The sequence below is a fragment of the Schistocerca nitens genome, chromosome 11 (assembly GCF_023898315.1).
Source record: "Schistocerca nitens isolate TAMUIC-IGC-003100 chromosome 11, iqSchNite1.1, whole genome shotgun sequence".
In the NCBI taxonomy this organism is placed as follows: domain Eukaryota; kingdom Metazoa; phylum Arthropoda; class Insecta; order Orthoptera; family Acrididae; genus Schistocerca; species Schistocerca nitens.
The window spans coordinates 82541563-82569262 of NC_064624.1; the positions used below are offsets into that span (position 1 = coordinate 82541563).

Here is a 27700-nt window from a genome sequence, read left to right on the forward strand (position 1 = left end):
CTTGTGTTGACAATGAGAGTACTTTCATTTAAATACTGAACTATATAATTTGTAATACAGTTTCATAGTGATCTTTATGCCTGCACACAATGGATGTAGCATCAGTATACAGAACTAGTTTTGAATTTGGGGAGCAGTATTTTGTCATTTACATAAAAAAAAAATCAACAAACGAAGGCAGCAAAGTACAAAGCCGAGGGTACCCTGTATTACATATCAGTGCACACAGATCTGTGTGTGCCACTCATCATTCTTAAGAGTGAAAAATGATTTTTGTGAGATCAGATTTTCTAAGACTAAAAAGAAGATATAAGATGTAGACTGGCAATGGCAAGGAAAGCGTTTCTGAAGAAGAGAAATTTGTTAACATCCAGTATAGATTTAAATGTCAGGAAGTCGTTTCTGAAAGTATTTGTATGGAGTGTAGCCATGTATGGAAGTGAAACATGGACAGTAAATAGTTTGGACAAGAAGAGATAGAAGCTTTCGAAATGTGGTGCTACAGAAGAATGCTGAAGATTAGATGGGTAGATCACATAACTAATGAGGAGGTATCGAATAGAACTGGAGAGAAGAGAAATTTGTGGCACAACTTGACTAGGAGAAGGGATCAGTTGGTGGGGCATATTCTAAGGCATCATGGGATCATCAATTTAGTATTGGAGGGCAGCATGGAGGGTAAAAATCATAGAGGGAGACCAAGAGATGAATACACTAAACAGATTCAGAAGGATGTAGGTTGCAGTAGGTACTGGGAGGTGATGAAGCTAGCACAGGATAGAGTAGCATGGAGAGCTGCATCAAACCAGTCTCAAGACTGAAGACCACAACAACAGCAACAACAAGACTGAACAATTATCAGCATAATTACCCAGCAATTTTCCCTGAGTGTTTACTATCTCTCTCTACAAGCAACAGATGGAGATTAGCTAAAACAATATCTGTACTTGCAGATGGAGGTCTGACTATATCCAAAATTGTGTGTCCTTCCACAACTACAGCTAATTGCAGAAAGTTCAGTGTCACCTTCAACACTTAAAGAACTTACATCTTTGGGGCCCTAATTTTTGCCACTTTTGCATCATCACCTTAAGGCTTGCTCTCCCTGTTAAATGACGAGCAGAAATGCTTTGTTAATGGGTGCATAATAAGGTTCTTTTTTGGTACACCTGTGCTCTGTAATACCTGAAACATCTGGTTTATTAACACATGCCATGATGTCCAAATCTTTGTGCTTACTTCCTCAGCTTGTAAAGTTTTGGAGGATAATCTTGAAACTGTATTTGGATTGGTGGATCATAACTGCAGATTTAATTCCAACTTGTGTGTTATCTAAATTTGCATAGCCACCACATTTTTTAATTTTTTATTTTTTGTTTGTAGCCATAAATATTCTCATTAAGCTTATCAGATGTACATGTCAAACTGGGAAGAGGACACAAAACGGCTACACACAATAATAATAAAAAGAAAGATTCCAAAGGAGCTCCTGACAGCTAAATGTAAAAGTCATTTGTTTTTGGATATATTACATCCAAAAGCTTAAGAAGGCTGTTAGTTTAGTATCTTCAAGGCATAATGCTGCTCCACTGAGCATCACAATAAACAGCCTGAGATAGTAGAGTACTGTGATACTACCTAAGAAGAAATTGATGCACCTGGATGTGAAGTGCACAATTTACTCCACACAGCAGGTGCTCCAGAAGATGGACTCTCACTGTTCTGTGCCATCATGTATATTTCTCTGGTAAATACATAAGTGGTATATTCTACACTGACAGAAAATTGAATAATCACATTTTTGCTTAAAGTTCCTTAAATGGCAATTGATGAGACCATATCTGAAAAGACAGCTATCAACCCCACTTTCCACAGGAGGTAGGACTACAAATTACCAAAATTCTGAAATGTGAAACTTGTAAACCTGGAGTTGATCTAGCAAAACAAGTAAGGTCTGACACATGTCCTAGATCAGACGAGAAAACAAAAGGTTACTGTCTTAGCTGTAGCACACAAATATGCAGTGACTACGAAGTGGGTGTGATGACTATGTACATTTGTTTAACTCCTGGTTTAAGTAATTTACATCATAGCTAACACTTGGTTCAAGAATCATGAAAGGAGGCTGTATACATGGAAGAAGCCTGGAGATACTGACAGGTTTCAGATAGATTATATAATGGTAAGACAGAGATTTAGGAACCAGGTTTTAAATTGTAAGACATTTCCTGGGGCAGATGTGGATTCTGACCACAATCTATTGGTTATGAACTGCAGATTGAAACTGAAGAAACTGCAAAAAGGTGGGAATTTAAGGAGATGGGACCTGGATAAACTGAAAGAACCAGAGGTTGTACAGAGTTTCAGGGAGAGCATAAGGGAACAATTGACAGGAATAGGGGAAAGAAATACAGTAGAAGAAGAATGGGTAGCTCTGAGGGATGAAGTGGTGAAGGCAGCAGACAATCAAGTAGGTAAAAAGACGAGGGCTAATAGAAATCCTTGGGTAACAGAAGAAATATTGAATTTAATTGATGAAAGAAGAAAATATAAAAATGCAGTAAATGAAGCAGGCAAAAAGGAATACAAACGTCTCAAAAATGAAATCGACAGGAAGTGCAAAATGGCTAAGCAGGGATGGCTAGAGGACAAATGTAAGGATGTAGAGGCCTGTCTCACTAGGGGTAAGATAGATACTGCCTACAGGAAAATTAAAGAGACCTTTGGAGAGAAGGGAACCACTTGTATGAATATCAAGAGCTCAGATGGCAACCCAGTTCTAAGCAAAGAAGGGAAGGCAGAAAGGTGGAAGGAGTTTATACAAGGGTGATGTACTTGAGGACAATATTATAGAAATGGAAGAGGATGTAGATGAAGACGAAATGGGAGATAAGATACTGCGTGAAGAGTTTGACAGAGCACTGAAAGACCTGAGTCGAAACAAGGCCCCGGGAGTAGACAACATTCCATTAGATCTACTGATGGCCTCGGGAGAGCCAGTCAGGACAAAACTCTACCATCTGGTGAGCACGATGTATGAGACAGGCGAAATACCCTCAGACTTCAAGAAGAATATAATAATTCCAATCCCAAAGAAAGCAGGTGTTGACAGATGTGAAAATTACCAAACGATCAGTTTAATAAGTCACAGCTGCAAAATACTAACGCGAATTCTTTACAGATGAGTGGAAAAACTGGTAGAAGCGGACCTCGGGGAAGATCAGTTTGGATTCCGTAGAAATGTTGGAACACGTGAGGCAATACTGACCTTACGACTTATCTTGCAACAAAGATTAAGAAAAGGCAAACCTACGTTTCTAGCATTTGTAGACTTAGAGAAAGCTTTTGACAATGTTGACTGGAATACTCTCTTTCAAATTCTAAAGGTGGCAGGGGTAAAATACAGGGAGCGAAAGGCTATTTACAATTTGTACAGAAACCAGATGGCAGTTATAAGAGTCGAGGGGCATGAAAGGGAAGCAGTGGTTGGGAAGGGAGTGAGACAGGGTTGTAGCCTCTCCCCGATGTTATTCAATCTGTATATTGAGCAAGCAGTAAAGGAAACAAAAGAAAAATTTGGAGTAGGTATTAAAATTCAGGGAGAAGAAGTAAAAACTTTGAGGTTCGCCGATGACATTGTAATTCTGTCAGAGACAGCAAAGGACTTGGAAGAGCAGTTGAACGGAATGGACAGTGTCTTGAAACGAGGATATAAGATGAACATCAACAAAAGCAAAACGAGGATAATGGAATGTAGTCAAATTAAATCAGGTGATGCTGAGGGAATTAGATTAGGAAATGAGACACTTAAAGTAGTAAAGGAGTTTTGCTATTTAGGGAGTAAATTAACCGATGATGGTCGAAGTAGAGAGGATATAAAATGTAGACTGGCAATGGCAAGGAAAGCGTTTCTCAAGAAGAGAAATTTGTTAACATCGAGTATAGATTTAGGTGTCAGGAAGTCGTTTCTAAAAGTATTTGTATGGAGTGTAGCCATGTATGGAAGTGAGACATGGACGATAACTAGTTTGGATAAGAAGAGAATAGAAGCTTTCGAAATGTGGTGCTACAGAAGAATGCTGAAGATAAGGTGGGTAGATCACGTAACTAATGAGGAGGTATTGGATAGGATTGGGGAGAAGACAACTTGACAAGAAGAAGGGATCGGTTGGTAGGACATGTTTTGAGGCATCAAGGGATAACAAATTTAACATTGGAGGGCAGCGTGGAGGGTAAAAATCGTAGAGGGAGACCAAGAGATGAATACACTAAGCAGATTCAGAAGGATGTAGGTTGCAGTAGGTACTGGGAGATGAAGAAGCTTGCACAGGATAGAGTAGCATGGAGAGCTGCATCAAACCAGTCTCAGGACTGAAGACCACAACAACAACAACATCATTTCATTGCTGTGGTTCTTACTGTTATCCACTAATATGAGAATGTCAACAACTACTTTGTTACTTTAAAATCTTCAATATGTTAGCTGTGGCAGACACTTATAAATGTCAACATAAACCACTGACCCTGTGCTTGTAAGTGTCAGCTGCACTTAATGTGCAAAACAAGAAAATTTTTGCAATTTATTTGAAAGTCCTAATTAAGCTTCCATTTTCATGCATGTTTATTTTTAAATATTAAAACTGATGAGAGTTTCATTTCTAGGCATCATCCTAGCACTGCAACTAAAAGTGCACCATGCACGACAGGTTCAATGTAATCTCTCCTGTCCACAAATTTGCACCTCACACATGTTGCTATTGCACCAAATATGTCAATATAATACTACAGTTAATTTTCCATATATCTAAGCAAAACCAATTCATGTCCATCCAAGTGTATCTCATCTGTGCACTGCATCTTTCCCTTAACTTTAGTGTGCTTTACAATAAAATTCATACAGCAAGTTTTCTGAGTAAATTACCCATTCCATACCTACAGCTAATGCTTGTGTAACCCAGTGTGCCTTTCAGATGTGTTTACTTGTGTGTCAATACAAATGTCAGGTTTGGTTCTCAAGTGTGTCTTGAAATACATACCCCACATCAATTTTTAAGTACTTAGTCTCAGTTGCAAAATATGTTATGCACTATCAGTGCCATTTCACTGCAAAAATTTTAAATCATGCTGGGGATATACGGATAACAAAGTTTCCGCATTTCTCAGAAATTTAATTTTAGTTGCTTCAGCCAATGAGAACTAGGGAACAAAGTCTTACACTGCCCTGTTCTGTGTGCAGTGGTCTCATGGTAATAACCAGATAGCAGCATTTTTACACTTTATTCTTACTGAGCAAAAATACTTACTTGTATCTGATATTCCTTACCATTTCCAGGCGATTTTTGGGTCTGCAGTATTTTTATTCCAATTTCTACAAAGCCAAACGATTAAATGACTAGAAAGTTGTTTACGAATTCAGTTTTAATACATATTTAGCATAAGATATTAACTGTCTAAAGGATAATTGCTCAAACAGTAATTACCATTCTAGCTGTATCTTTTTAGCCAAGACTATTATAGATGCATATACTTTACTCTCAATGTTCTTAAGTCCCCCCTTAACACATTGACTACCATGCTGCTGCCACCAGCGACAACAGCACAGCACGCTTAATGCTGTATACCTTACCTGGTGGTGAAACATGTCATTAACCATATCAGTAAACTTGTTAAATATAGAAAAACCACACCCAAGAAAGGCAGCAAGATAAACTCTCAGAGAATACTATAATCTAAAAATGTAAAATTACAACTAAATAAGCAATTTCCAATTATGTGTACCAAGCAAATTATGCTTTGAGTCAGTGATTTCTTTTGCCACAATTGATTAAGAAACATGCAAACTGAAGGACTAGTGAATAATCATACTTTACCTGTGAAAAGCAGCAAAGCCATTAGAGACAGCTATGTGCATAGTCCAGTTTATGTTGAAATTATCAACTCGGTATTTCAATTAAATTTTGTGAACTATAGGCAACACGATAAAGGAATCAAACGAAAAAAACACAAAATTAATTTCTTTATTAACAATGCTCGGATTTCCACACCACCATAGAGGTACCAAGGTTGATGCGTTACTCACTTTTTTTACATGGCAAGTTTCCCCAGTAGGCCTATAAACCATGAAAAACACAAATAGCTACTTCTTGCTGTCTTCCCTTCTTTGGACTTTCACTTCAGAAACTCTGAAACATCCATTACAAAAATAGGTAACACCACTCACAAATCTCGATTCTGTCACTGCAATTCATAGCAATTTTACTGTAAAAATACTGACTATGGTCACTGATGTCATTTTGAACATTCAGAAATTTTCAAGTGTGAAGGAACATGTTACTGAAACAAAATATTAGAGCGATACTGAAGTTAGAATACAGTTACTACACAAATTCTGACCAACAAAAGTTACAAAGATTGCAACTTAAATACCGAAGCCATTTCTTATGATAATATGCTGTTACCACAAATAATCCTCATAGTTGTACTGAAAGAAACTTTACAGGGTAACACAGTGCATCACAATACTATAGGCACAAAGAAGGAAATTCTGTAGATTTACCAGACACTTTACTTTTCTTGCACATCATAAAATTATTATACGAAGTTACTTACCATCCATTGTCTGGAATATAAACTTTCCTTTCTCCTCTGCAAGCATGTGCTTTTGCAGCATGTGTTCTCAAATTTGCCAAGACGTTGAAAACAAATTGCAGTCATCTTGCAGGCACTTCACAGTAACTTCCATTTTTGGTTCTATATGCACACACCTCGAAAATGAAGGATACAAAGGTTTCCATAATTGAAATGCTTTATCGCACATGGAACACAAAATCTGGCATTGTACATACACCCACACGGCATCACAATGAATGGCTTGGCTCAAAGAATATCTGGGGTTCAAAAACTACCAGCGATACTGGCTAGCGTGAGAGATGACCTCATGTCATGATATAACGTCATGATTCCTGAGGGCCTGCGAGCTGCTTCTGCAAAGGATGGCTAGCTTCAAAGAAATCCGTGGTTTCAAAACTGCCAGTGATATTGACTAGCGGGAGAGATGACGTCATGATCCCGGGATTACAGAAGTGTCAGATTCCAGCCGTCTGCTTTGACCCATGACATCATCAATATGGCAGAAATGGCTAGTCTATGCATCTCCAATATGGCACCTGTGATGTCACTACATACACATGGCAACAAACATGAAAATATGTATAAATAAGACAATAACATCTCCATCCAAAACTTCAATCAAATTAACGAGACAACTGCAGGAAATTGTGGGTTTTAGGGAGAGGTCAAGCTAAATATAAGAGGTTTTTTTAAAAAACCAAACAAACAAACAAACAAACACACATGGGAGGGCACCATGAAACACAACAAGACAACATCTACAAACACAACCAACTCATAAACACCGTGGTGTAATGACATCACCCACGACAATACCCTTACATCAATGCAGACAGGTGGAATCGGACGCTTCTGTTGACCCCACGATTCCTCAGGGCTTGCGAGCCGCTTGTCATTACACCTTCTACAGCCACAAGGCATTATACGTAGCTATTTCAACTGGCACCGACTTCTCATTGGTTTTCCATAAGCGCCAGTTAGTCGTAGCCACCGGTATGTAGATCTTTGAATGCTTCGTTATTATGATTTTCCCAGGAGCTATCTTGGTGTGTGTGGGTGTATGTGTTGTGCTTTTCTTAATTTCTCACCGTACGTTACACCATGGCTGATGTTGCACAGACTGGTGGTGTGGCAGGCTTGTGTGACGTATGGGGGTGAAGCATCGCAAGAATATACAAGTAGAGCCTAGGAAAGAAATATTACATATTTATGATAAGCTGGTGACAGACATAAACAAACACATGAAGAGACACAGTTCTGCTTCTGGAAAGGTAGGAGAAATGTTGGTTACCTCTCAGTCACCATTTAAATGCTGCGTGAACCTTAATGCAATAATGTAACACAACTGCCGTAACCAGATGGCTGGTTTATAGTCAAGTGTGCTATATTAGCAAAAATGTTATGAAGATATCACCAGTGTGAATGTCTGCAGTAGCCTCTGTGCATTGCAGACTAAGCAGAAACGTTCACGTATCACAAACAGCCCACAAATGGGTGCAAGCTAAGGCTATAAAAGAAAGGGTTGAGAGGGTTAATTACTAGGCAAGTCATGGGAGGCGAATGCCAGAACTGCTGTAAAACTCTTTGACAATTAACAGGTAACTAGTACACTTATGCAAAGTAAAGTGTCACTTGTGATGTAGGCCCTCTGGATAGATCATTTACAAAGAGCTGGAGGTGCGGCCTTTCCCCTGAATTTTTAAAGTAGTTTCATGAAGTACAAATAACTTATTTTAGATATTTAAGTAATGCAGGCCCTAGTTTCTCACTGCACCTTCACTGTGTTGTTCCACATCCCTTAAGATTCTGCTTCGTAATTGGCAGTATTAAACATGATGGATGAATAACTGCATTAATTCTGTTTACACGCTCCTTTTCCATCACAGTATGATATTAAGATATTAAGCAAACACCAGTTTTCTTTGTTGTTTAGATGACACACTGAGTGCAATACGTTCTGATGCTCTCAGAGGCAAGAATTGATATACCATTTGGATTGTGTTCACAACAAAAAATGGAGTTCAAAGAAATGACATTTAATTCTGTGGAAGGTGACGAAACTAAAGTGTACTCTATTGTATGTACGTATTTGCCAGATAACTAATGTTGTAAATTGTTTGTATGTGTAGGTCTTTCCAATGAGTTAATGATATGGTGTAGTAATCGTTATCAGGAGAAAGAAAACTGGCATTCTACGGATCGGAGCGTGGAATGTCAGATCCCTTAATCGGGCAGGATAGGGAAATGGATAGGTTAAAGTTAAATATAGTGGGAATTAGTGAAGTTCAGTGGCAGGAGGAACAAGACTTCTGGTCAGGTGAATACAGGGTTATAAATACAAAATCAAACAGGGGTAATGCAGGAGTAGGTTTAATAATGAATAAAAAAATAGGAGTGCGGGCAAGCTACTACTAACAGCATAGTGAACGTATTATAGTGGCCAAGATAGACACAAAGCCCACGCCTACTACAGTAGTACAAGTTTATATGCCAACTAGCTCTGCAGATGATGAAGAAATTGAAGAAATGTATGATGAAATAAAAGAAATTATCCAGGTACTTTCAGAAACGACTTCCTGACACTTAAATCTATACTCGATGTTAACAAATTTCTCTTCTTCAGAAACGCTTTCCTTGCCATTGCCAGTCTACATTTTATATCCTCTCTACTTCGACCATCATCAGTTATTTTGCTCCCCAAATAGCAAAACTCCTTTACTACTTTAAGTGACTCATTTCCTAATCTTATTCCCTCAGCATCACCCGACTTAATTCGACTACATTCCATTATCCTCGTTTTACTTTTGTTGATGTTCATCTTATATCCTCCTTTCAAGACACTGTCCATTCTGTTCAACTGCTCTTCCAAGTCCTTTGCTGTCTCTGAGAGAATTACAATGTCATCAGCAAACCTCAAATTATTTATTTCTTCTCCCTGGATTTTAATGCCTACTCCACATTTTTCTTTTGTTTCCTTTACTGCTTGCTCAGTATACAGATTGAATAACATCGGGGAGAGGCTACAACCCTGTCTCACTCCCTTCAGAACCACTGCTTCCCTTTCATGCCCCTAAACTCTTGTAACTGCCATCTGGTTTCTGTACAAATCGTAAATAGCCTTTCGCTCCCTGTATTTTACCCCCGCCACCTTTAGAATTTGAAAGAGAGTATTCCAGTCAACTTTGTTAAAAGCTTTCTCTAAGTCTACAAATGCTAGAAATGTAGGTTTGCCTTTCCTTAATCTTTCTTCTAAGATAAGTCGTAAGGTCAGTATTGCCTCACGTGTTCCAACATTTCTACGGAATCCAAACTGATCTTCCCCGAGGTCCGCTTCTACCAGTTTTTCCATTCGTCTGTAAATAATTCGCATTAGTATTTTGCAGCTGTGGCTTATTAAACTGATAGTTTGGTAATTTTCACATCTGTCAACACCTGCTTTCTTTGGGATTAGAATTATTATATTCTTCTTGAAGTCTGAGGGTATTTCGCCTGTCTCATATATCTTGCTCACCAGATGGTAGAGTGTTTTCAGGACTGGCTCTCCCAAGGCCATCAGTAGTTCTAATGGAATGTTTTCTACTCCCGGGGCCTTTTTTCGACTCAGGTCTTTCAGTGCTCTGTCAAACTCTTCACGCAGTATCGTATCTCCCATTTCATCTTCATCTACATCCTCTTCCATTTCCATAATATTGTCCTCAAGTATATCAGCCTTGTTTAGACCCTCTATATACTCCTTCCACCTTTCTGCTTTCCTTTCTTTGCTTAGAACTGGGTTTCCATCTGAGCTCTTGATATTCATACAAGTGGTTCTCTTTTCTCCAGAGGTCTCTTTAATTTTCCTGTAGGCAGTATCTATCTTACCCCTAGTGAGATAAGCCTCTACATCCTTACATTTGTCCTCTAGCCATGCCTGCTTAGCCATTTTGCACTTCCTGTCCATCTCATTTTTGAGACGTTTGTATTCCTTTTTGCCTGCTTTATTTACGGACTTTTTATATTTTCTCCTTTCATCAGTTAAATTCAATATTTCTTCTGTTACCCAAGGATTTCTACAAGCCCTCGTCTTTTTACCTACTAGATCCTCTGCTGCCTTCACTACTTCATCTCTCAAAGCTACCCATTCTTCTTCTAATGTAGTTCTTTCCCCCATTCCTGTCGATTGTTCCCTTATGCTCTCCCTGAAACTCTGTACAACCTCTGGTTTAGTCAGTTTGTCCAGGTCCCATTTCCTTTAATTCCCACTTTTTTGCAGTTTTAGTTTTAATCTACAGTTCATAACCAACAGATTGTGGTCAGAGTCCACATCTGCCCCTGGAAATGTTTTACAATTTAAAACCTGGTTCCTAAATCTCTGTCTTACCATTATATAATCTATCTGAAACTTGTCAGTATCTCCAGGCTTCTTCCATGTATACAACATTCTTTTATGATTCTTGAACCAAGTGTTAGCTATGATTAAGTTGTGCTCTGTGCAAAATTCTATCAGGCAGCTTCCTCTTTCATTTCTTAGGCCCAATACTTATTCACCTATTACGTTATCTTATGTATTTCAACTAAATTATTTTCTCAGAATAACACATAAATGCTGTACTTACGTTTGCGCTACTTATACAGTGTAATTTTATTTTCGGAGTTCTTTCTGTGGAAGGAACAGATAGAAGCTGAAGAGAGGTTTCATTCTTAAGACCAAGGGAAAAACAGAAATGTGATTATCTCTGAAGATCTCGTAGAGTTAATTGCAAATGAAACAAATCACTGTTAGCCTCAGCAAGATAATAGTAACAAACAATTCAGAAGGAACTGGAGTAGCCAAACTATGTTTTTTTGCCATATCATTTTGAATGACGTGGAACAAGAAATTATATTTAGTAGAGTACTGGAGTAAAGACAAACTTCTGCAAAGCAATATTTTTGGAGAAGCAATGGCTAGAGATCACTATTCCAAATTATTATGAATGCTGCATTTCAACCATGATGTCGATTCTACCAATGATTGTTATACAAAATACAGAACATTATCACTGATTTATTACAAAAAAAAATTTAGTCAGTCATTTCAGCCATTCCAAAAGCTGTGCATAGGCGAAAGTTTACTTTACATACAGCCACTAATTTTAGGAACATAATCCACAGCGACATGTTTTTGGGGTCAAGCTACCATCATCCGGCTTCAAAATTAATCCTACATAAAATGCACTTCAAAAACACTCAAGGTAAAAATATAAAAACAAATAAAAATACTAAGCTAAGAAGTCCTTGTCTTACTTGAAAAGTGGTAGCATCAGATTCCCTGCTTCCTTATCCATGTTAACACACTTTTAAGGCACCACTTATTTATAAACACGTGTGCAGCTCTGACGTGCACTGAGAGGCAGCTGGTGTGACTGATGTTTACTGCCTTACATAAACAATGTTTTGAAGAATATGCAGATAAGGATGCAGGGAATCTGGTGCTTCCAGTTTTAAAGTAAGATGATAGTCTACATGTCTGAATAAACTTATATTTTGACCTCCAGTGCTTCTGAAGTGCATTTTATGTAGGGTTAACTTAGACAGCCTGATGATGAGAGCTCGACTCTCGAAACACATTGCTCTGGACTTGTTCCTAATATTGGTGACTGTATGCTAAAATATTTATAAACTGCGGAACCTTTTCACACCCAGTTGCATAGACAGACATTTCAGGAAAGACCTCATAAAGGCATTTGTTTGGAGTGTTTCGCTGTACAGAATGAGATAAGAACACAAGCGGCAGACCGAGACTGGAATACTTTGCCTAGATCATGGACAGTAACGACTGCACCACATACCACTCTCAAGATGAAGGCCCAAGAAAGAAAAGCTTTGTGCACTGCCGACAACCAACCTGACGACTGAAGAACTAAGAAGAAGAAGACAAACAGCAGAACCACAATTTCATTGAGAAAATGAGTTGCAGTCAGGCCTTCTTACTGAGCTTATTGCAACTTGTATTCTAGTCGTAAGTACTGAAATATTATAAAACTCAGTGACTCACCAGATTTATTAGCAATGGGTGACTGCCAACTTCAAAAGTCCTCCGGCGATTCATCAAGCTGGAAAAATTTACAACAGATGTCAAATTTATAATGTTTTCATGGTGTATGAAATTTACATGACGGAAATTATGTTTAAAAGGTTTAATTCTCTGTTTCCTCGTGGTACATTACTGAATACTTTTGACACTTCACTTTTCACTTCAAGTAATCATAACAAGGGCCCACATTTTTATGACAAGTCATATTTTTTCCTGAACTTCATGGTGTATTTAACAACAATTTATGCATAAATTCAGATGTTATAGTATAGATAAATGTACTTCTATTATGCATCCAAAGTCATATTTACATCTTTTTTTCAGTAACAGGTTATATTTCCGCCAACTTTTGCAAAACTTTATATATTTGTTGTATCTTATATGGACACACGAATAAAAACATGAAAATGTTGCTCACATGACAATGTTTCAGATTATAATGCCACAAATAAACACAACAATTACTACAAAGCTTTATTTATCACGACTTTAGTAGACTGGTAGAAGCTGACCTTGGGGAGAATCAGTTTGGATTCTGTAGAAATGTTGGAACATGTGAGGCATACTGACCTACGACTTAAGACTTATCTTAACATAGATTAAGGAAAGGTAAACTTATGATTCTAGCATCTGTAGACTTAGAGAAGGCTTCTGACAATGTTGACTGGAATAGTCTCTTTCAAATTCTGAAGGTGCCAGGGGCCAAATGGCTATTTAAAATTTTTACAGAAACCAGACGGCAGTTATACGAGTCAAGGAACATGAAAGAGAAGCAGTGGTTGGAAAGGGAGTGAGACAGGGTTGTAGCCTATCCTCAATGTTATTCAGTCTGTATACTGAGCAAGCAGTAAAGGAAACAAAAGAAAAATTTGGAGAAGGAATTAAAATCCACGGAGAAGAAATAAAAACTTTGAGGTTTACCGATGACATACTAGTTCTGTCAGAGACAGCAAAGGACCTGGAAGAGAAGTTGAATTGAATAAACAGTGTCTTGAAAGGAGGATGTAAGATGAACATCGACAAAAGCAAAACAAGAGGATAATGGAATGTAGTCGAATTAAATCAGGTGATGCTGAGGGAATTAGATTAGGAAATGAGACACTTAAAGTAGTAAAGGAGTTTAGCTATTTGGGGATAAAAATAACTGATGATGGTCGGGGCTATAAAATGTAGACTGGCAATGGTAAGGAAAGTGTTTCTGAAGCAGAGAACTTTGTTAACATTGAGTATAAATTTAAGAGTCGGAAAGTCTTTTCTGAAACTATTCGTATGGAGTGTAGCCACGTATGGAAGTGAAACAAGTACGATAATTAGTTTAGACAAGAAGAGAATAGAAGCTTTTGAAATGTGGTGCTACAGAAGAATGCTGAAGATCAGATGGGTAAATCATGTAACTAATGAGGAGGTACTGAATAGAATTGAGGAGAAGAGGAATTTGTGGCACAACTTGACAAGAAGAAGGGATCGGTTGGTAGGACATGTTCTGAGGCATCAACGGATCACCAATTTAATATTGTAGGGCAGTGTGGAGGGTAAAAATCGTAGAGGGAGACCAAGAGATGAATACATTAAGCAGATTCAGAAGGATGTATGCTGCAGTAGTTACTTGGAGATGAAGAAGCTTGCGCAGGATAGAGTAGCATGGAAGGCTGCATCAAACCAGTCTCAGGACTGAAGACCACAATAACAGTAGACAAGTAGCATTACACACTAGTCAGTTTGCTGATGTAAGACACTGTTGGGTGGGGCCAACAAAACATTCTCAAAACTAACAAAGGCACCTCCCGACATGATAAACATCGCACACGTGGTCACACTATTCAGTCAGAACATAAACTCAAGTGGTTCAACAAAAGCCGTCCATCAGCATGGAGTTGCAAGGTTTCGTTTGTGAGTTTGATGATAAGTTCTTCAGCACTGGTGGGGAAATGTTATTTTGTTAATTAAGTGAAGTCAAAGTTAGTGCAGAACAGCACTTTAATGTGCAACAGCACTGTAATACCACCAAATACAGCAGCTGTGTGAAGAGAAGTGCTGAAAATGGCAGCAGACAAATGCTGTTAGTTGAGCAGACAGGTTCATCTTCAATTGTACAAACATTTAAAGACAGGTGAAATGATGGTGTCTTGCAACATCCCATCTGAGAAGCTGAAGAATCCACATTTCAGACAGTTCTTGAGAAGTACACAAAACATCCTCTTCCAGGTTAATCTATATTGAGAAAGAACTATTTATCAGTGTGCTATGAAGAGAAGCTCAAAAAAAAAAAAAAAAAAAAAAAATAAAATAAAATTTAAAAAAAAAAATTGTGTTGCTGAACTAAAGATCAACGTCCCTATACAAAGGTACCAATGTGGGTGGACATTATGTTGCAGATGTTATGGGGTGTTCTGAAAGTTGACAGGCCTGGAAAAATGTTCCTCCTAATGCGTGAAGCTCTTGAGAGAGAGTACAAATTGCAACAGTTGCCATTTTGTTTCACAACTCTGTGAAGCTACTGTGACAAGATGTTGTGAGCAGAGAAAATGTTTTGCTTCTAGCAACAGATGGTGCTTCATACACGGCTAAAGCAGCTGAGGGCTTCAAATTCTCTACCGCAGTATGGTTTATGTCATTTGACTCGTGCATGCGTTATGCAGAGTTGCAGAAGAGGTGTGATCAAATTGCTCCGATGTATGAAAATTAATTACTTGTGGCACAACAATTAATGTGAACGTCCCGCTACAGGTGCAGAAATCCAAGGAACGAGCACCTTCACTGCCCCTCCTTCCCCCACCCTGTGCTTAGATGATTGGATTCCTGGCTTAATGCTGCTGAATATTACTGGATGATTCACACTAAAAGAAAGGTAATCTTTTGTGAGCTCAACAGCTATGAATCAAGTGCTACCAAAACTGTGAAAGAGGTCTTCACACACACACACACACACACACACACACACACACACACACACACACCTTGTCTGGAAACTTGGCATCACCAATGCCAACTTTCCAGTGGTAACAAAAGCCATCACAAGACTGGCAGCTGCTGGTATTCAACTGCATTTTGGAAAATGATGTCAACAATGAAACAGGTCAGCAGTTATTGACCTCTCCTATCACCTTACTTAAAGAGGAGTTTAACAATGGTGTATTTCAGTTTCTTTGGAAAAATGTCTTGACTCAGTTGATGCATTACATATTTCCAATAATACGAGGCTTATTTTATGAGAATAAATCTTTAGTACTCTACTGGAACACCATCAAAACCAGATAAGTTTTTATTGATGAATAAGTTCAAAATGGAATGAAATTTTAATCACGAAATAACTGTCACACGATAAACATCACCGTGAAGGTTGACAAGTATCAGACTGGTGCTTCACAATATGACACTTGCTGTTTCTGTGAGTGCATTTAGTTGATTACACTGTCAGTTTTAAAAGAAAACAGCTGCAGATCCTAAGAACAAAATCTGTAACTGTGTGCTACCGGCCATTCTGCCAAGTTGTCAGTTACATTTTATGCACAATATTTCGACATCTCACGCAGCCGTCTTCCACGGATGCTACGAGTTTTGCTGTCACTCACTTCCCAGACTCCAACCAGACTGTGTGGAGTGGAGTCCACCCAGCAAGTGCACAAAACAGTAAAACTCACAGCACCTAAAGAAGAAGGCTCGTCCAGTTGTTGAAATATTGTGCACGAGATGGAAACGACAACTCAGCAAAACACCAGAGTGTACACCTATGATCAGTCACCCTGAGATAACCAGAGAGGTCACAACAGTGCTGTTTAAAACACAAAATTGTTTGTCACGCAGCATTCCATACTCCTAGATTTCTGTAAAGCATCTGACACGGCACCACACTGCCGACTGTTAATGAAGGTACGAGCATACGGAATAGGTCCCCAGATTTTGTGAGTGGTTCACAGACTTCTTGAGTAACAGAACCCAGTACATTGTGCCTGATGGTGTGTGTTCATCAGAGACAGGAGTGCCCCGGGAAAGTGTGACAGGAAAGTTGTTGTTTTCCTACATATGTAAATGATTTGGTGGACAGTAGTCTGCGGTTGTTAGCTAATGTTGCTGTGGTGTACAGTAAAGTGCCATCGTTGAGTGACTGTAGGAGGGTAGTTGATGACTCAGACAAAATTTCTAGTTGGTGTGGTGAATGGCTGCTACCTCTAAATGTAGAAAAATGTAAGTTAATGCAGATGAGTAGGAAAAACAAACCCACAGTTTACAAATAATGAGATGCTTGACACAGTCATGTCAGTTAAATATCTAGGCGTAATGCAAAGCGATATGAAATTGAATGAGCATATAAGGACTGCAGTGGGGAAGGCGAATGGTCCACTTTGGTTTATTGGGAGAATTTTAGGAAAGTGAGGTTCATCTGTAAAGGAGACCACATGTAGGACACTAGTGCAACCTCTTCTCGAGCTCTGCTCAAATGTTTGGGATCCGCACTAGGTCGGACTAAACGAAGACATCGATGATTAACCGGAGGGCACAGGCGCAGGAGCACTGACTCTGTACGCCTCTTCCTGTTCCTATTCTGTAATGATTTCGCCATGCAGTGGGCTTTCGGTTAGCTATTACACGCAGTTTTAGGTGCGGTGAATGTGTGAGACATAAAAACTAGATAGAGCTAGAGACTACCCGTCTCAATTTTTAAAATATTGTAAACAGAGTGAAATATGTATCGTCACCAGTTTTTATTAAAATATGCAATAACTGGTGGAAATGAGCGAAATATGCAAATGGATATGCAGCATGCAAATGCGTATAATACGGTCCCTAGTCTTCACCAAACATCCCTCGGTTGGGATCGCGCCACAGCTTCAGCATACGGTCTATAGAGACTCGTGCATAATGCTCGAGGATGACATCGTTTTGAAATTTTGTCAACATTTAACTCGTAACAAGTATTAAGTTTTATGTCTGTACTTCCTACAAAAAGTACATAAAATTTCTCTAAGTTGACTACGATCTAGACCTCCGTAGTGCTGTTAAATGTCATTAGGGCCAGGGTTACATTTTTCTTCATTTAGACAACATTTTCGCATTAAAATACATTTGCTACTTGAGTACCAGCAAGAACAATGATTTGCATAGTGGAACTGCCAACAGGGTTGGAGCCTGCAAAACCAGCACAGGTCCCATTCGTGTATTGCTGGTGGGAGCTGTCAACTGACAACTAATTTATATACAATAATATAATGTTGTGAAAAAGTTCGCGTATTACAAATATGCACCAACGAGAGGCTAAAATGACAATATAACACTCTTCTCTCCCTGCACGAAGATCGCAAATTGTGTGGGCATACGGGATGTGACTACACAATGTATAGAAGTGTGGATCAGTCCCGGGGGAACATTCAGATCGCTGAAGCAGTTAAGGTGAACGCTCGTAACGAGTGGAAAATTTGAGTTCGAGTCTCGGTCCAGCACAAACTTTCGTGTGTAACAAAATGCTGACATCGATGCAGATATGAAATAAGTAGATTTCTTTCATAATGTTCATCCACAGCTTTTAGGCATGCGTGTCTGAAAACCATTATATTGTGACGATGCAGACACTGTATAAACACAGCCTTTTTTTGATATTGCAGTGCCTGTGTTGTTAAAAGTATGATGCAATGTTCCTTTGGACATACATGCATGCCCAAAAGAACAAGCACTGTGCTGACCACAGCCCACATGGAATACACAAAACATATTTGCAGTTGCAAATACGGACAACCATCAGCTGTATAATGGAATGAAAACAACTAAAATTTGTGCCATACTGGAACTCGAACCTAGGTTTCCTGCTTTACACAAGTGGTCACCTTAACTGTTTTGGCTATCTGTTCACAACTCTTGGCCAGGCCCAAACTTCTATATGTACCCCACGTACTGGAATTTCTCTCTCTCTCTCTCTCTCTCTCTCTCTCTCTCTATCTCTATCTCTCTCTTTTTTTTTGGCATAATTCGCATCTATTTTTGTTGATTTCATATTTCTTTTAATGATTAGATGCACCTACCTCAGAGGTTGTCACGCGAGTGAAAATACACAAAGCCTTATTTCTTTGAAACTGACTGCTACAGAAAGGTGCTGATTGGGAACTTTGTGACAGTAATGTTTGCTTTTGCAAAAACTTCAAAACCTTTTTCTTCCGAACTAGCCTTTGTTTTCTTCATTTGGCTATATTTAAAAATTTAAAAATGATTGTTCTGTTGAAAAGCCACAGCTTTTTCCTGACAGTGAGCTGAATGCGTCTCTAATTTAAGGTGTTTCTGGACATTATCTCTCTTTTCTACACAATTCGATGATAACAAAATCTACAAACTATTAATTTCTATCTTTTGTGGGCATTCGTACGTGTGCGACCCATGCTTTACAATGCTACAGACAGAACAGACAAGGCAGTTAGCATAGAAGCAGAACTGAACATATCATAATGCTATGTTAACATTAGGAGAAGAATTTTGGCACATAGTGCAGACACTACAGGCTACAGTGGCAGATGACAACAAGCATAAACAAACTAGAATTTTGACTGCCAGAGGGAAGAAGAGTGGTGTGCAGAAACAAACCCCGCCTCCCTTTCACATGGCAACAGCCAACACTATTGTCAAAGGGATCACCCATCTCTTCTAACGTTGTAAGGTTCGTAATCGAAATCCGTAACGGATCAGGATTAGTAGCTTCACTTATTTCAAAATCAGAAAACGATAAGCAACACGTGACACAAAATATTTGGGGGAAAGCTACAGCTCAACTGCTCGCTAATGTTAGCGGACTATTGTTAACGACTCAGTGCAGGCCTGATATCTAGCAGTATTCGATACAACCACTGCTCAAAACATACTCCACCTAATTTGACACTTTATAAATGTCCACATTAAACCATATTTTGGGCTTTTTTAACAAACAAATGTACACATTTCTTTGTTATAAAATACTAGGTCCCACAGCTGAGTACTACATTGTATTACACAGCACGTATCTTAAATAGACCACTCAACTGCCCACAACTGGCCTGGCATCAGATCATTTAGTGTACTGATATGTCGTTGCATTTGTACACTTTCATTTTGCAGAAAGGTTCTTATACACATTACCTTTACAAATTGGCCTTCACCAGAAGATGCACAATACCATTAACCAAAAACTGGTTACATTTTCAATATTTTTATGCAGGAATCAAGCTATTTCAAATTATCTCTGATAAAATAGTTCATCTGGATACAATTTACTACAAAATAGCATCTAAAACGTAATTTTGCATTTTGAAGCAGAAACGTAAATTTTTCCAATCCCTATAAATTAAGTGCAAGAGTGCAGGTTGTGACGCACAGGTGACGACATATGGAAGTGTTTCTTGTCATGACTCCTGTACGGATAGCCAAAGTGGTTATGGTGACCTAACACATAAACTGGGAGATCTGGGTTTGAGTCCCAGAGATCCGGGTTTGAGTTCCAGTCCAGCACGAATTTTCTGCCATCTGATTTCTCCTGAAACTGCTGCTATTGCTGGTTGTGTCCTTTTCCAGTAACTGAGCAACGACAGTCTTTTCATCTGTTTACACATCTACAGTACTTGACTTGCCTGTCCCCGAACCACATGCACATCATCATCAAGTCCTCCAGCATTTAACAATAATTTTCTAGTTATGTGAAATCACTGTTTACAACTGTATCATTTGCAAAGAGTCCCTTAGAAATATCTACCTAAACTGTGTGTGTATACACAGTACAATTGTGGCTTATTATAATGCGTATTCTCCAGTTTGACTTTCAACAATAGTATATAAGAAATTTTATGTATATGCGTTTTCTACTACTGGTAAATGAAATACAATTAACAGTTATCTCATTACTTCAGTGTGTAACTGACAGTCAGTATTTCATGAATACTTACACCTTCCTCTTCTTTGAGGAATATCTGGACCAGTGAGAGTGTGGCTGCTTCATCCACTTGGTCATTTATCTGCAAGTGGAAAACAAATTAGTCAATGATCTTCATAAAAAAACAACACAAGGAACTTTTATACAAATTTTAAACGAAAAATAATCAAATACAGCCCACTGAACTTGGAAACTGAAGACAGAAATGGAAATATGTGCAAACAATTTCCAATATTTCCAAAACCATCTCAACTACGAAGAACACAGAAAAGTGGTCTTGAAGAGCTCGACAACCAGCCCTAACTCTGAACCATCCATCACTGAGGAATTACAGTCATTTCAAATCTCAAAAACCACAAGGTCTCAGGGAGACCAAATCGAGCTGAACTTTGAGGAAAAAATGTCACAGACGCTCACCACAACTTTTTTGAAGAAATATGAATACATGAAAAACCCCTGATGAATGGAAGACGGCCCTCGTCCACCCACTCCATAAGAAAGTGTCCCAAGCAGATCACAACTATGGAGGAATCTCCCCCTAGACATAACATACAAGATACTCTCCACAGTCTTACTAAACAGAGCAAAATCCCAGTTAGACAATTAACTTGAAGAATATGAAATTGGCTTCAGGAAAGGAAGAGCCTGCCCAAAACAAACACTAAACCTCAAAAACTTCATGACATACCAAAAATGAAGAGCAAAATGATATGTTATGACTGTCATTGAGTTTTTAAAATCATGAAACTCAATACACCAGGAATCCCTTATATATACTAAAAGAATTAGCCCTAGATAACAAAAAATATAAATCCAATCAGAGAGACCCTTATCACCACATATTCCAAAGCCAAATTCATGGGAGAACACTAACCCTTTTGAAATAAAAACTGGTATAAGCTAAGGAGATGGAATCCCCCAGTGCTAGTTAAGTGCTCCCAAGAAAAACTTGTTGGGCAGACGGGTACACAGAGATAGTGGAATCTGCCTAGGAGCACAAAACAAAAGGCATCAAAGCCAACTATCTAGCCTTTGCAGATGATATAACCCTACTAGCTGAGACCTGGGAAATAGCCAAAGAACAGACCCTTGAACAGAAAAAGCAGGTCTCAAGGTCTCAAAACCCTCAAAAAGACCAATGTAACAACAAACACAAAAAAAACACCACAACATTTTAAAGTGGGACAACAAAAAGTAGAGATAATCAAAGAACTCAAATACCTTGCAGAATCCATCAGCTGGAATGGGCTCGAGAAAAAGGCAATGGAAATTAGAAGTAAAGTTGATCTGGTCTTCTATCTCGCAAAAAACACATACAACAAAAGGTCCCTCTCACAGCACACAAACATAAGCATTGTAACAGTGTAGTAGTCAAACCAGAAGCCCTGTATGCAGCTGAAACACTATCACCAACCATGGCCTAGTTGAAAGACTGGAGATAGAAGAAACGAAGATATTAGAAACGTTTCTTGACCCCAGATTTCACAACAATTAATCCGCACCAAAAATGAAACCCTTTTCACAACTACCGAAAAACTCTCAGACACAATTAGGACAAAAAGAATTCATTTTTATGGATACATCTTCATTCTGAACCAAAATAGATCAACTGAATAAATTATGACTACTTCTGCAGGAAAAAAATGGATTACTGAAATGGTAAAGGACTTCAGATAACTCCAAATCACAAGAGCTATGTTCAAAAATAAAACGGAGAAAAAGAGAGAAGAGGAAAAGAACACAATGGGAGGGGAGGGAGGGAAGGAGAGGGGGGGGGGGGGGGGCTAGGTTCCAAAATCAAATCCTAATGAACATCCACATCTCTGAAGAAGATAGGAAAGCAAGGTCAAAAGAATGAAACAATACTGAGCTGCTAACAGAAAGGCACAAAACATTAAAAAGTGATTAATTTAACATATCGCAAAGTCGGGTGAAACAAAAATAAAAACAAGACTCTGCCGTTATTATAACGTGTGGTTTCTAAATTTCCTCAATATTAAGTGTGTTGTTGTTGATGATGTAGCCTTCAGTCTAAAGGTTGGTTTGATGCAAATCTCCATGCTAGTCCATGCTGAGCAAGCCTCTTCATCTATGCATGATACTGCAACCTACATCCATTAGAACCTGCTAGCAGTAGCCAAACCTTGGTCATTATCTCCAATTATTAACCCCACCCCCCAGTTACTTTCCCGTTACCAAACTGGTGATTGCTCAGTATGAGTATTATTAACCATACCCTTCTTTTAGTGAAACTGAGCCACAAAACTCTTTTTTGGCGATTCTGATTAGTTATTCTATCTACCCACCTGATCTACAGCATCATTCCACAGCACCACATTTCAAACGTTTCTATTCTCTTCTTGTCTGAATTGTTTATCAACCATGTTTTATTTCAGTACCGGTCTACACACCAGACAAATACCCTCAGAAAGGACTTCCAAACACTTATACTTTTAGTTTGATGTTAACAAATTTCTCTTTTCTCAAAACACTTTTCTTGCTACTAACAGTCTGCATTTTATATTCTCCTTCACTGACCATCATCAGCTTTTTGTTGCACAGATATAAAAACACATTTCATTTCCTAATCTAACTCCCTCAACATCACGATTCATCTACCTTCCACTGACCTTGTTTTACCTTCGATGGTGTTCATCTTACAGCCTCTGTTGAAGACATTACACATCCCACACCACACTGCTCTTCCAACTAATTTGTCGACTCTGAAGAAATTACAGTGTCTTCGGCAAACTTCAGTTTTTATCTCTTCTTCCTGAACTTTAATTTCATTTAAGAATTCCTCCTTGGTTACCTTTACTGCATGCTCTATGTACATATTGAAACACATCGAGGATAGGCTACAACCCTGCCTCACTCCATTACCAACCACTATCTCCCTCTCACGTCGTTCAACTCTTTGTGACTGCAGTCTGATTTCTGTAATAGTTGCAGTTACCTGTTTGGTCACTATAATTTATCCCTGTTATCTACAGAATTTCTAAGAGTACATTCCAGTCAACATTGTCAAAAGCATTCTCCGAATCTGCAAATGCTATAAATCCAGGTTTCCCTTTCTTTAACCAATCTTCTAATATAAATCACAGGGTCATTTTTTCCTCACATACCGCTACATTTCTCCACAACCTGCACTTACCTTCCCTGGGATCGGTTTCTACCAATTTTTCCATTCTTCTGTAAATTATTTGTGACAATATCATGAATTATTAACCAGAACAAATTTTCACTCTGTAGCGGAGTGTATGCCATTAGGAAACTTCCTGAGTAAGGCTGTGGCTAAACAATGTCTCTGGAACACCCTTTCTTCCAGAAGTGTTAGTCCCACAGGTTTTGAATGAGAAGTTTGGAAGGTAGGAGATATACTGGCAGGGGTAAAGCTCTGAGAATGGCGAAGATCTCTGGTTTGAGCCATGGTGCAGCGCACAGTTTTGATCTGCCAGGAAGTTTCATGAGTTATTAAACTGATAGTTTGTCTGTCTCATATATCTTGCACAGCACATGCAATAATTATATAATGGTTGGCGCTCTCAAACACATCAGTAATACTGGGCCAATGTTGTCTCAGGGTATATACGCTGACAAGGAAAAGGGGGGGGGGGGGGGCGACGGATTTTTTCCCAAATATCCCAGTTAAAAATAAACTTTCCCTGTGTTAAGTGACAATATACTTTTCCTTGGCGCTGCCCAACTGACAAATCCTTTGAATTGTAAAGGTATTGTATACAAGTGTAGAACTTCCCGGTACTTCAGCAAAAAATAACTTGTTTTGGAAAAATATTTGATGCGCAGCACCATGTGCAGCGCATATTTTCAAATTACAAAAGTATAAATACGAATTGCACCAATTAAAGCACGGTATCTTTCGAAGCACCGAAAACGAGATTGCGATGAGCCATTGCCACCAATCATAGCTCAAGTTACAGTACTCCCCAACCAATGACAGCAGATATTCAGAGCACAGGACTTGTGTTGTAGTCGGCCACTAGCAACATCACTGTTAAGTAGAGTGAATATGCAAATAGGAAAAGTTAATGGTTTAAATTAATATACATTCAGTATAGCTACATGAAAAGATAAGCTATCACCTACAATATACCAGTCATCAAAAGCTTTTTGCCTTTTCTTAGGATACGATGGATCCTTTGAGAAGGACTCCAACTTTTCCATAGAAAAGCCAATTACATGGAAAATTGCTCAAGATTTCACCTCGAACTGCTTTGAAGGATAATTTTACTTTTTGCCACCGTTATTGCATAATTTGTAATCTATGACAGAAATAAAACAGATATGAAAAACTAAGCTTGTCCTTTTTTAGTGTGTTACCTTTCAAGATATATCAAACACAAATACGCTGATTGGTTGGTTGGTTGGCTGGTTAGGGGGAAGGGACCAAACAACAAGATCATCAGTCCCATCGGATAGGTGAAGGCCATCCCCTTTTATAAGGAACCATCCCAGCATCTGCCTGAAGCGATTTAGGGAAATCATGGGAAACCTAGCCAATGGCCTTGCTGCAGTCATAACACCGGTTCCTGTCAGGTCACCGAAGTTAAGCACTTTTGGGCTTGGCTAGTACTCGGATGGGTGACCATCTGGTCTGCCAAGCCCTGCGGGCAAGCGAGGTGCACTCAGCCCATGTGAGGCAAACTGAGGAGCTACTTGATTGACAAGTAGTGGCTCAATCTCGTAAACTGATATACGGCCGGCAGAGCGAAGTGCTGACCACGTGCCCCTCCATATCCGCATCCAGTGACGCCTGTGGGCTGAGGATGGCACGGCGGCCGTTCGGTACCATTGAGCCTTCTGAGGCCTGTTCGGAGAGTTTTTTTTATGGAAAACCTAAATCAGAATGGCCAGACGCAGGCCTGAACTGTCGTCCTGCCGAATGGGAGACCAGTGTGCTAACCACTGTAAGGTGTTACTCAGTCTAATATGCTGGAAATATTTAAATAATGGCATAAATGGCTAGTCTTCTAGATTCAAAATTTTTCTACACGGCTGTCCCTCAAAGTGTTAAGTTTTGAGTGACAGTCAAACGTTCTGTGATTTAAGAAATTAATCACAGATTCTCACATGTGATGTAAGTCATCTTGCATAATAGGAAATTTACTTCGTAAATCATGCTTCTCAAACCACCATCCTCAATATTTTCCCATGACCTGTTATAAAAGTAAACTTTTGTGACATCATACTCATTGAAAGCAGTTTGTTGTTACAATATATAACACAGTCTTCATCCTAAAGCCTTCAACACATTTTGCGGTTGGCAGACACTTGTGTGTGCACTTTGTTTTGTAGTAAATGGTGCACTTTCTTTGCAACTAAAATTTTATTTTGGTGTTATTCTCTCATTTATGTTTTCTTTCTGCAATACTATCCTGCTGTAGTGGGCCAAAGTAAAATTTTTGTTACGAATATCAGTTCTTACTCGTCGAAATTACAAAAATTTAACTGGAAACTAAAACAATGAAAAATTATCAGAAATCTTAAAGATTCCTGTGTTCTCCCCAGATTTCCCAGTCAGCCTGGGGTATATACACCCTGCGTCTATCCAGCAGCCTTGTTTCAACTTCAGTCTTTCACTGTAGCAGACATGATATGAAACTGCATCCATACAGCTTCTCTGCGATAGCTATAAGGAACAGAAGTAATATTTATTCCTTGAGAAAAGCTTTCATTACCCAATATTGCATAAATTAGTCTTTATTGTGGACAACTGGTTTTGACGGTTCTAACTGTCATCCTCTGGTCTTCAAAAAATGTTTGTTATGAAACATGTTCCACTGTGAGCTTGTACCTTATGCCACACTGTCATTGCACTGCTTAAAATGCAGGACATTATACATAATTTTGTCAAAAATAAAACCATTTACAGTTAAAAAGCACCTCGTGCACAGGAGCATGTTTGCATAAGTAGTGCTCGCAGAAGCTTGTTAATTCTTGAAGCACATGATATACAGCAAAATGCACATCTGTTTATGTTTGCAGAAATGTTCCACACATTGTGGATCCACACCTCAGCCGAAGTATATGGTGCAACTACAGTTTAATGTATATTTTACATTTTAAGACTTAACGAGCCTCTGCGAGTGCTATGTATGTGAACATGCTCGTGTGCACAAGCTGCTTTTTTAACTGTAAACGGTTTTGTTTTCGAAAAACCTATGTATAATGTGCTGGGTTTTATCCATAAGCTACAAATTCACAATGGCACATGTTTCATCACAGACATTTCTTAAGACCAGAAAACGACAGCTCCAACTGTTGAAACCGATTGTCAACAATACAGACTAACTTATGTGATCTTTGCTAATGAAAGCTTTTTCCCCCTCACAAAACACAGACTGTGTCATCCAAGTTCTCAACATGACAGAATTCAGTCAATATTCACATTACTGCAGTGCATACTCGACAGTCAATGTTTCAGAATACTTACAAACTGCACTTCTTTGACAAATGTCTGGACTGATGGAAGTGGTACAACTTCATCTCATTGGCCAGGTATCTGAAAGCGGAAAAAAAGGTCACTCAATTATCTGTCCTCTTTTCTTTATTTCCTCTTTTTTTTCCCTTTAAATTAGTTTTATTCGTACAGCCATCTTACAAACGGTGTTTTTGTTCTTTTTTTTCTCTTTCTTTAAAAAACAAAAAATCAACATTTCACAATATTATAAGGGCATTTAGATATGAAGTTACAAATTCTCTTACACAGTGTTCAATGGGTACAGTGGATAAGAATGACTGTTGTTATTGTCAAAAGTATGATCATATGGTGCATAAAGTGAAACTTGAGACTGGATTGAGGACTTTTTGGTAGGGAGAACATAGCGTATGATCTCGGATGGAGAGTCATCGTCAGATGTAAAGTAACTTCGGGTATGCCCCAGGGAAGTTTGTAGGGACCCTTGCTATATGTGTTGTACATTAATGACCTTTTAGACAATATTAATATAACAATGGAAATAATCAATTATTGATAATACAATGTAATGCCACTGGCTCTGAAAGCTTGCAAAAGTCAAATCCTTTTGTGTGTGTGTTCCCCTGCCGCCATTTGGTGAGTAGGCAATATTAATAGTAACATCAGACTTTTTGCAGATGCTGCAGTTACCTAT

The 27700-nt window shown here is 38.7% G+C and overlaps 1 long non-coding RNA gene across 1 annotated transcript in view; it reads right to left on the bottom strand.

The window, feature by feature from the left end:
- LOC126212937 (uncharacterized) overlaps positions 1-27148 on the bottom strand; it is a 30120-nt gene extending 2972 nt beyond the window's left edge. The window contains exons 1-4 of the long non-coding RNA XR_007541009.1: positions 27022-27148; positions 20581-20649; positions 12647-12704; positions 6080-6182 (exon numbers count right to left, since the gene is read on the bottom strand). This is a non-coding gene — a long non-coding RNA (uncharacterized LOC126212937). The remainder of the gene's footprint in view (positions 1-6079; positions 6183-12646; positions 12705-20580; positions 20650-27021) is intronic.
- Positions 27149-27700: the final 552 nt, after the last annotated feature.